Below are 10,000 nucleotides of genomic sequence, written 5' to 3' on the forward strand. Positions count from 1 at the left end.
GTTATTGAAACATAGACGTAGTCGGCAGGATTTGAACCTGCGCGGTTCAAAGGCTTTCTAGTCCATCGCCTTAACCACTCGGCCACGACTACTCAGACGTCAAGTTGTTATGATTTTCACACACATTTTCTAATAGCTCCATGATCAAGCTCAGTGATCAACCCTCTGGAAGACATCTCAGAAAAAGAAAAGAAAATACAAGGTCTCAGTAAAATGCAAAAATCTGATTTAAATTCATCATCCATGGGAACCATTCACAGTTTAAAGCTTTTCCCTCTTCATAATGTGGATTTGTAGTCAGTCAGCTCCAAAAACATCTTTAAAAATAATCCAAAAATGCTGAGAAGACTGAACATAATCATTTCCAAGTAAAAAAGACTTGATGTTCATTTGATCAGGCTTTGGAGCGTCTATTAACCATCTCAAGTTTCCAAAAATGTCCAGCGGTTAACTGAAATTACCATATCAATCTTCAGCTGTTTTTCACTTTGAACAGCTCCATACCTATAATACAAGTCAACGGTAAGGTTCGAAAGACCCTATAAAGGGTCCTGATTGACTTTTGTGTGCTACAAAAAAAAGCCACAAAACACATTCAAAAGACGCCGAAAAGAATTTTTAGAAAAACACCACCAAAAATGTTTATAAGGCACTTTAGGAAATTCTGGAAAACACAAGAAAAGATGGCTTAGAGAAAAATCAAAAACACTTCCTGAAGCCATTTTGGCTTCAAATCCTTGTCAGATTCACCCACTTGGAAAGAGTGTTATGTGAATAATGAGATTGCTTGGTATGACATTGACAATGAGTGACATAAACAATTTTAATTTTTGCTAATCCTACTTGATTGACAGCTTTGACCATGGTATTCCATGAATCCTTGAACTCTTTTTTTGTCTTTTATTATGTGGATTTTAAATTGCTTGTTTCGTCATAAACATTGGGCATCGTCGATCTGAGTGCAGATGGAAAAATCGAAATGTGTGCCCAGGTTCCACTGAGATTTGAACTCAGATCACAGGATTCAAAGTCCAGAGTGCTAACCATTACACAGTCATGGCTGCGGCTTGTTGTGCAGAATAAAGCATATGAAATCGTGAACGATGGCGAAAACAGGCTCCAAAGCTGCAGTGCAAATCTGCAATCATACACAATGGTAAATTGATATCTTATAACCTTTCATTCCACAAATTTACCAACATTTCCACGATATCACAGCTAGGACAGTTTGAAATGTTGATGAAAAGTGGCTAGTAAAAAGATTGCTGTATCTGTTACTTGGAAAAAGTGTGAAAAAAATAAATTGCAAAACTTATACTGTTAGAAAACTGTTCATCCAGTAGTTGATAAAGATTAGCATTGCATGGTAAAAGGCTTCATCTGAGAGATAATTTAAGGTTTGTGCAAATCAAAGTGCATGTCCCAGTCCATTAGCCAGGACAGCGGTCTGTGGCTGCTGGACAAGATCAAGAGAAAAACCTCTTACCTGATGGCACCCACGGTGCTTCTTTTGATTAGCGGCAAGTCGCACATGTAATGTTGCTCCAGAATAGATTATCTAAAGAACAGTCAAAGATAAAGTCAGTTTGGTCCTAGAAACTCGCTCCATCACAGATCACTGTCATGGGGAATAGACTAGTAAACATGCAAATTGAACAACAAAGATAAAAGGTCAAAAAGTTATTGAAACATAGACGTAGTCGGCAGAATTTGAACCTGCGCGGGGAGACCCCAATGGATTTCAGACCACTCGGCCACGACTACTCAGACGTCAAGCTTTTATGAGTTTCACACATGTTTTCTAATAGCACCATGATCAAGCTCAGTGATCAACCCACTGGAAGACATCTCAGAAAATGAAAAGAAAATACAAGGTCTCAGTAAAATGCAAAATCTGATTTAAAGTCATCATCAATGGGAACCATTCACAGTTTAAAGCTTTTCCCTCTTCATAATGTGGATTTGGAGTCAGTCAGCTCCAAAAACATCCTTAAAAATAATCCAAAAATGCTGAGAAGACTGAACATAATCATTTCCAAGTAAAAAAGACTTGATGTTCATTTGATCAGGTTTTGGAGCGTCTATTAACCATCTCAAGTTTCCAAAAATGTCCAGCGGTTAACTGAAATTACCATATCAATCTTCAGCTGTTTTTCACTTTGAACAGCTCCATACCTATAATACAAGTCAAGGGTAAGGTTCGAAAGACCCTATAAAGGGTCCTGATTGACTTTTGTGTGCTACAAAAAAAGCCACAAAACACATTCAAATGACGCCAAAAAGAATTTTTAGAAAAACACCACCAAAAATGTTTATAAGGCACTTTAGGAAATTCTGGAAAAAACAAGAAAAGATGGCTTAGAGAAAAATCAAAAACACTTCCTGAAGCCATTTTGGCTTCAAATCCTTGTCAGATTCACCCACTTGGAAAGAGTGTTATGTGAATATTGACTCAAGTCACAGAGTATGAGATTGCTTGGTATGACATAGACAATGAGTGACAGACAATTTTAATTTTTGCTAATCCTACTTGATTGACAGCTTTGACCATGGTATTCCATGAATCCTTGAACTCTTTTTTTGTCTTTTATTATGTGTATTTTAAATTGCTTGTTTTATCATAAACATTGGGCATCGTCGATCTGAGTGCAGATGGAAAAATCAAAATGTGTGCTCAGGTTCTATTGAGATTTCAACTCAGATCACTGGATTCAAAATACAGAGTGCTAACCATTACACCATGGAACCAACCATGACACATTCTTGGCTGCGGCTTGTTGTGCTGAATAAAGCATATGAAATTGTGAACGATGGCGAAAACAGGCTCCAAAGCTGCAGTGCAAATCTGCAATCATACACAATGGTAAATTGATATCTTATAACCTTTCATTCCACAAATTTACCAACATTTCCACGATATCACAGCTAGGACAGTTTGAAATGTTGATGAAAAGTGGCTAGTAAAAAGATTGCTGTATCTGTTACTTGGAAAAAGTGTGAAAAAAATAAATTGCAAAACTTATACTGTTAGAAAACTGTTCATCCAGTAGTTGATAAAGATTAGCATTGCATGGTAAAAGGCTTCATCTGAGAGATAATTTAAGGTATGTGCAAATCAAAGTGCATGTCCCAGTCCATTAGCCAGGACAGCGGTCTGTGGCTGCTGGACAAGATCAATAGAAAAACCTCTTACCTGATGGCACCCACGGTGCTTCTTTTGATTAGCGGAAAGTCGCACATGTAATGTTCCTCCAGAATAGATTATCTAATGAACAGTCAAAGATAAAGTCAGTTTGGTCCTAGAAACTCTCTCCATCACAGATCACTGTCATGGGGAATAGACTAGTAAACATGCAAATTGAACGACAAAGATAAAAGGTCAAAATCTTATTGAAACATAGACGTAGTCGGCAGGATTTGAACCTGCGCGGGGAGACCCCAATGGATTTCTAGTCCATCGCCTTAACCACTCGGCCACGACTACTCGGACGTCAAGCTGTTATGAGTTTCACACATGTTTTCTAATAGCACCATGATCAAGCTCAGTGATCAACCCTCTGGAAGACATCTCAGAAAATGAAAAGAAAATACAAGGTCTCAATAAAATGCAAAAATCTGATTTAAAGTCATCATCAATGGGAACCATTCACAGTTTAAAGCTTTTCCCTCTTCATAATGTGGATTTGGAGTCAGTCAGCTCCAAAAACATCCTTAAAAATAATCAGAAAATGCTGAGAAGACTGAACATAATCATTTCCAAGTAAAAAAGACTTGATGTTCATTTGATCAGGCTTTGGAGCGTCTATTAACCATCTCAAGTTTCCAAAAATGTCCAGCGGTTAACTGAAATTACCATATCAATCTTCAGCTGTTTTTCACTTTGAACAGCTCCATACCTATAATACAAGTCAAGGGTAAGGTTCGAAAGACCCTATAAAGGGACCTGATTGACTTTTGTGTGCTACAAAAAAAGCCACAAAACACATTCAAAAGACGCCGAAAAGAATTTTTAGAAAAACACCACCAAAAATGTTTATAAGGCACTTTAGGAAATTCTGGAAAACACAAGAAAAGATGGCTTAGAGAAAAATCAAAAACACTTCCTGAAGCCATTTTGGCTTCAAATCCTTGTCAGATTCACCCACTTGGAAAGAGTGTTATGTGAATATTGACTCAAGTCACAGAGTATGAGATTGCTTGGTATGACATAGACAATTTTAATTTTTGCTAATCCTACTTGATTGACAGCTTTGACCATGAATCCTTGAACTCTTTTTTTGTCTTTTATTATGTGGATTTTAAATTGCTTGTTTCATCATAAACATTGGGCATCGTCGATCTCAGTGCAGATGGAAAAATCGAATTGTGTGCCCAGGTTCCACTGAGATTTGACCTCAGATCACAGGATTCAAAGTCCAGAGTGCTAACCATTACACCATGGAACCAACCATGACATAGTCGTGTCTGCGGCTTGTTGTTCTGAATAAAGCATATGAAATCGTGAACTATGGCGAAAACAGGCTCCAAAGCTGCAGTGCAAATCTGCAATCATACACAATGGTAAATTGATATCTTATAACCTTTCATTCCACAAATTTACCAACATTTCCACGATATCACAGCTAGGACAGTTTGAAATGTTGATGAAAAGTGGCTAGTAAAAAGATTGCTGTATCTGTTACTTGGAAAAAGTGTGAAAAAAATAAATTGCAAAACTTATACTGTTAGAAAACTGTTCATCCAGTAGTTGATAAAGATTAGCATTGCATGGTAAAAGGCTTCATCTGAGAGATAATTTAAGGTATGTGCAAATCAAAGTGCATGTCCCAGTCTATTATCCAGGACAGCGGTCTGTGGCTGCTGGACAAGATCAAGAGAAAAACCTCTTACCTGATGGCACCCACGGTGCTTCTTTTGATTAGCGGCAAGTCGCACATGCAATGTTGCTCCAGAATAGATTATCTAATGAACAGTCAAAGATAAAGTCAGTTTGGTCCGAGAAACTCGCTCCATCACAGATCACTGTCATGGGGAATAGACTAGTAAACATGCAAATTGAACAACAAAGATAAAAGGTCAAAAAGTTATTGAAACATTGACGTAGTCGGCAGGATTTGCACCTGCGCGGGGAGACCCCAATGGATTTCTTGCCCATCGCCTTAACCACTCGGCCACGACTACTCGGACATCAAGCTGTTAAGAGTTTCACACACGTTTTCTAATAGCACCATGGCCAAGCTCAGTGATCAACCCTCTGGAAGACATCTCAGAAAATGAAAAGAAAATACAAGGTCTCAGTAAAATGCAAAAATCTGATTTAAAGTCATCATCAATGGGAACCATTCACAGTTTAAAGCTTTTCCCTTTCATAATGTGGTTTTGGAGTCAGTCAGCTCCAAAAACATCCTTAAAAATAATCCGAAAATGCTGAGAAGACTGAACATAATAATTTCCAAGTAAAAAAGACTTGATGTTCATTTGATCAGGCTTTGGAGCGTCTATTAACCATGTCAAGTTTCCAAAAATGTCCAGCGGTTAACTGAAATTACCATATCAATCTTCAGCTGTTTTTCACTTTGAACAGCTCCATACCTATACTACAAGTCAACGGTAAGGTTCGAAAGACCCTATAAAGGGTCCTGATTGACTTTTGAGTGCTACAAAAAAAGCCACAAAAGACGCCGAAAAGAATTTTTAGAAAAACACCACCAAAAATGTTTATAAGGCACTTTAGGAAATTCTGGAAAACACAAGAAAAGATGGCTTAGAGAAAAATCAAAAACACTTCCTGAAGCCATTTTGGCTTCAAATCCTTGTCAGATTCACCCACTTGGAAAGAGTGTTATGTGAATATTGACTCAAGTCACAGAGTATGAGATTGCTTGGTATGACATAGACAATGAGTGACATAGACAATTTTAATTTTTGCTAATCCTACTTGATTGACAGCTTTGACCATGGTATTCCATGAATCCTTGAACTCTTTTTTTGTCTTTTATTATGTGGATTTTAAATTGCTTGTTTCATCATAAACATTGGGCATCGTCGATCTGAGTGCAGATGGAAAAATCAAAATGTGTGCCCAGGTTCTACTGAGATTTGAACTCAGATCACTGGATTCAAAGTCTAGAGTGCTAACCATTACACCATGGAACCAACAATGACACAGTCATGGCTGCGGCTTGTTTTGCTGAATAAAGCATATGAAATCGTGAACGATGGCGAAAACAGGCTCCAAAGCTGCAGTGCAAATCTGCAATCATACACAATGGTAAATTGATATCTTATAAACTTTCATTCCACAAATTTACCAACATTTCCACGATATCACAGCTAGCGCAGTTTGAAATGTTGATGAAAAGTGGCTAGTAAAAAGATTGCTGTATCTGTTACTTGGAAAAAGTGTGAAAAAAATAAATTGCAAAACTTATACTGTTAGAAAACTGTTCATCCAGTAGTCGATAAAGATTAGCATTGCATGGTAAAAGGCTTCATCTGAGAGATAATTTAAGGTTTGCGCAAATCAAAGTGCATGTCCCAGTCCATTAGCCAGGACAGCGGTCTGTGGCTGCTGGACAAGATCGAGAGAAAAACTTCTTACCTGATGGCACCCACGGTGCTTCTTTTGATTAGCAGCAAGTCGCACATGTAATGTTGCTCCAGAATAGATTATCTAAAGAACAGTCAAAGATAAAGTCAGTTTGGTCCTAGAAACTCGCTCCATCACAGATCACTGTCATGGGGAATAGACTAGTAAACATGCAAATTGAACAACAAAGATAAAAGGTCAAAAAGTTATTTTAAACATAGACGTAGTCGGCAGGATTTGCACCTGCGCGGGGAGACCCCAATGGATTTCTAGCCCATCGCCTTAACCACTCGGCCACGACTACTCAGACGTCAATCTGTTATGAGTTTCACACACGTTTTCTAATAGCACCATGATCAAGCTCAGGGATCAACCCTCTGGAAGACATCTCAGAAAATGAAAAGAAAATACAAGGTCTCAGTAAAATGCAAAAATCTGATTTAAAGTCATCATCAATGGGAACCATTCACAGTTTAAAGCTTTTCCCTCTTCATAATGTGGATTTGGAGTCAGTCAGCTCCAAAAACATCCTTAAAAATAATCCGAAAATGCTGAGAAGACTGAACATAATCATTTCCAAGTAAAAAAGACTTGATGTTCATTTGATCAGGCTTTGGAGCATCTATTAACCATCTCAAGTTTCCAAAAATGTCCAGCGGTTAACTGAAATTACCATATCAATCTTCAGCTGTTTTTCACTTTGAACAGCTCCATACCTATAATACAAGTCAACGGTAAGGTTCGAAAGACCCTATAAAGGGTCCTGATTGACTTTTGTGTGCTACAAAAGAAGCCACAAAACACATTCAAAAGACGCCGAAAAGAATTTTTAGAAAAACACCACCAAAAATGTTTATAAGGCACTTTAGGAAATTCTGGAAAACACAAGAAAAGATGGCTTAGAGAAAAATCAAAAACACTTCCTGAAGCCATTTTGGCTTCAAATCCTTGTCAGATTCACCCACTTGGAAAGAGTGTTATGTGAATATTGACTCAAGTCACAGAGTATGAGATTGCTTGGTATGACATAGACAATGAGTGATATTGACAGCTTTGACCATGAATCCTTGAACTCTTTTTTTGTCTTTTATTATGTGTATTTTAAATTGCTTGTTTCATCATAAACATTGGGCATCGTCGATCTGAGTGCAGATGGAAAAATCAAAATGTGTGCTCAGGTTCTACTGAGATTTCAATTCAGATCACTGGATCCAAAGTCCAGAGTGCTAACCATTACACCATGGAACCAACCATGACACAATCATGGCTGCGGCTTGTTTTGCTGAATAAAGCATATGAAATCGTGAACGATGGCGAAAACAGGCTCCAAAGCTGCAGTGCAAATCTGCAATCATACACAATGGTAAATTGATATCTTATAACCTTTCATTCCACAAATTTACCAACATTTCCACGATATCACAGCTAGCGCAGTTTGAAATGTTGATGAAAAGTGGCTAGTAAAAAGATTGCTGTATCTGTTACTTGGAAAAAGTGTGAAAAAAATAAATTGCAAAACTTATAGTGTTAGAAAACTGTTCATCCAGTAGTCGATAAAGATTAGCATTGCATGGTAAAAGGCTTCATCTGAGAGATAATTTAAGGTTAGTGCAAATCAAAGTGCATGTCCCAGTCCATTAGCCAGGACAGCGGTCTGTGGCTGCTGGACAAGATCAAGAGAAAAACCTCTTACATGATGGCACCCACGGTGTTTCTTTTGATTGGCGACAAGTCGCACATGTAATGTTGCTCCAGAATAGATTATCTAAAGAACAGTCAAAGATAAAGTCAGTTTGGTCCTGGAATCTCGCTCCATCACAGATCACTGTCATGGGGAATAGACTAGTAAACATGCAAATTGAACAACAAAGATAAAAGGTCAAAAAGCTATTAAAATTGACGTAGTCGGCAGGATTTGAACCTGCGCGGGGAGACCCCAATGGATTTCAAGTCCATCGCCTTAACCACTCGGCCACGACTACTCGGATGTCAAGCTTTTATGAGCTTCACACATGTTTTCTTATTAGAAAACTATTGCACCAAGTTATTGCACCATGATCACGCTCAGTGATCAACCCTCTGGAAGACATCTCAGAAAATGAAAAGAAAATACAAGGTCTCAGTAAAATACAAAAATCTGATTTAAAGTCATCATCAATGGGAACCATTCACAGTTTAAAGCTTTTCCCTCTTCATAATGTGGATTTGGAGTCAGTCAGCTCCAAAAACATCCTTAAAAATAATCCGAAAATGCTGAGAAGACTGAACATAATCATTTCCAAGTAAAAAAGACTTGATGTTCATTTGATCAGGCTATGGAGCGTCTATTAACCATCTGAAGTTTCCAAAAAATGTCCAGCAGTTAACTGAAATTACCATCTCAATCTTCAGCTGTTTTTCACTTTGAACAGCTCCATACCTATAATACAAGTCAAGGGTAAGGTTCGAAAGACCCTATAAAGGGTCCTGATTGACTTTTGTGTGCTACAAAAAAAGCCACAAAACACATTCAAAAGACGCCGAAAAGAATTTAAAAAAAACACCACCAAAAATGTTTATAAGGCACTTTAGGAAATTCTGGAAAACACAAGAAAAGATGGCTTAGAGAAAAATCGAAAACACTTCCTGCAGCCATTTTGGCTTCAAATCCTTGTCAGACTAACGCACTTGGAAAGAGTGTTATGTGAATATTGACTCTATTCACAGAGTATGAGATTGTTTGGTATGACATAGACAATTTTAATTTTTGCTAATCCTACTTGATCCTAATCCTACTGCTTTGACGATGGTATTCCATGAATCCTTGAACTCTTTTTTTGTCTTTTATTATGTGGATTTTAAATTGCTTGTTTCATCATAAACATTGGGCATCGTCGATCTGAGTGCAGATGGAAAAATCGAAATGTGTGCCCAGGTTCTACTGAGATTTGAATTCAGATAACAGGATTCAAAGTCCAGAGAGCTAACCATTACACCATGGAACCAACCATTACACAGTCATGGCTGCGGCTTGTTGTGCTGAATAAAGCATATGAAATCGTGAACGATGGCGAAAACAGGCTCCAAAGCTGCAGTGCAAATCTGCAATCATACACAATGGTAAATTGATATCTTATAACCTTTCATTCCACAAATTTACCAACATTTCCACGATATCACAGCTAGGACAGTTTGAAATGTTGATGAAAAGTGGCTAGTAAAAAGATTGCTGTATCTGTTACTTGGAAAAAGTGTGAAAAAAATAAATTGCAAAACTTATGCTGTTAGAAAACTGTTCATCCAGTATTTGATAAATATTAGCATTGCATGGTAAAAGGCTTCATCTGAGAGATAATTTAAGGTTTGTGCAAATCAAAGTGCATGTCCCAGTCCATTAGCCAGGACAGCGGTCTGTGGCTGCTGGACAAGATC

General features: G+C 37.8%; 4 non-coding genes across 4 annotated transcripts; all 4 read right to left on the reverse strand.

The window, feature by feature from the left end:
• Positions 1–3,402: 3,402 nt before the first annotated feature.
• On the reverse strand, positions 3,403–3,484 carry TRNAS-AGA (transfer RNA serine (anticodon AGA)). Its single transcript has one exon. It is a non-coding gene; the product is annotated as a tRNA-Ser (tRNA).
• A 2,600-nt stretch (positions 3,485–6,084) lies between these two features.
• On the reverse strand, positions 6,085–6,156 carry TRNAQ-UUG (transfer RNA glutamine (anticodon UUG)). Its single transcript has one exon. It is a non-coding gene; the product is annotated as a tRNA-Gln (tRNA).
• A 655-nt stretch (positions 6,157–6,811) lies between these two features.
• On the reverse strand, positions 6,812–6,893 carry TRNAS-AGA (transfer RNA serine (anticodon AGA)). The gene has a single exon. It is a non-coding gene; the product is annotated as a tRNA-Ser (tRNA).
• A 1,596-nt stretch (positions 6,894–8,489) lies between these two features.
• Positions 8,490–8,571, reverse strand: TRNAS-UGA (transfer RNA serine (anticodon UGA)). Its single transcript has one exon. It is a non-coding gene; the product is annotated as a tRNA-Ser (tRNA).
• Between the last annotated feature and the right edge of the window lie 1,429 nt (positions 8,572–10,000).

The sequence above is a fragment of the Dendrobates tinctorius genome, unplaced genomic scaffold, assembly GCF_039654945.1.
Source record: "Dendrobates tinctorius isolate UK_male_01 unplaced genomic scaffold, ASM3965494v1 ptg000048l, whole genome shotgun sequence".
NCBI classification, from domain to species: Eukaryota; Metazoa; Chordata; class Amphibia; order Anura; family Dendrobatidae; genus Dendrobates; species Dendrobates tinctorius.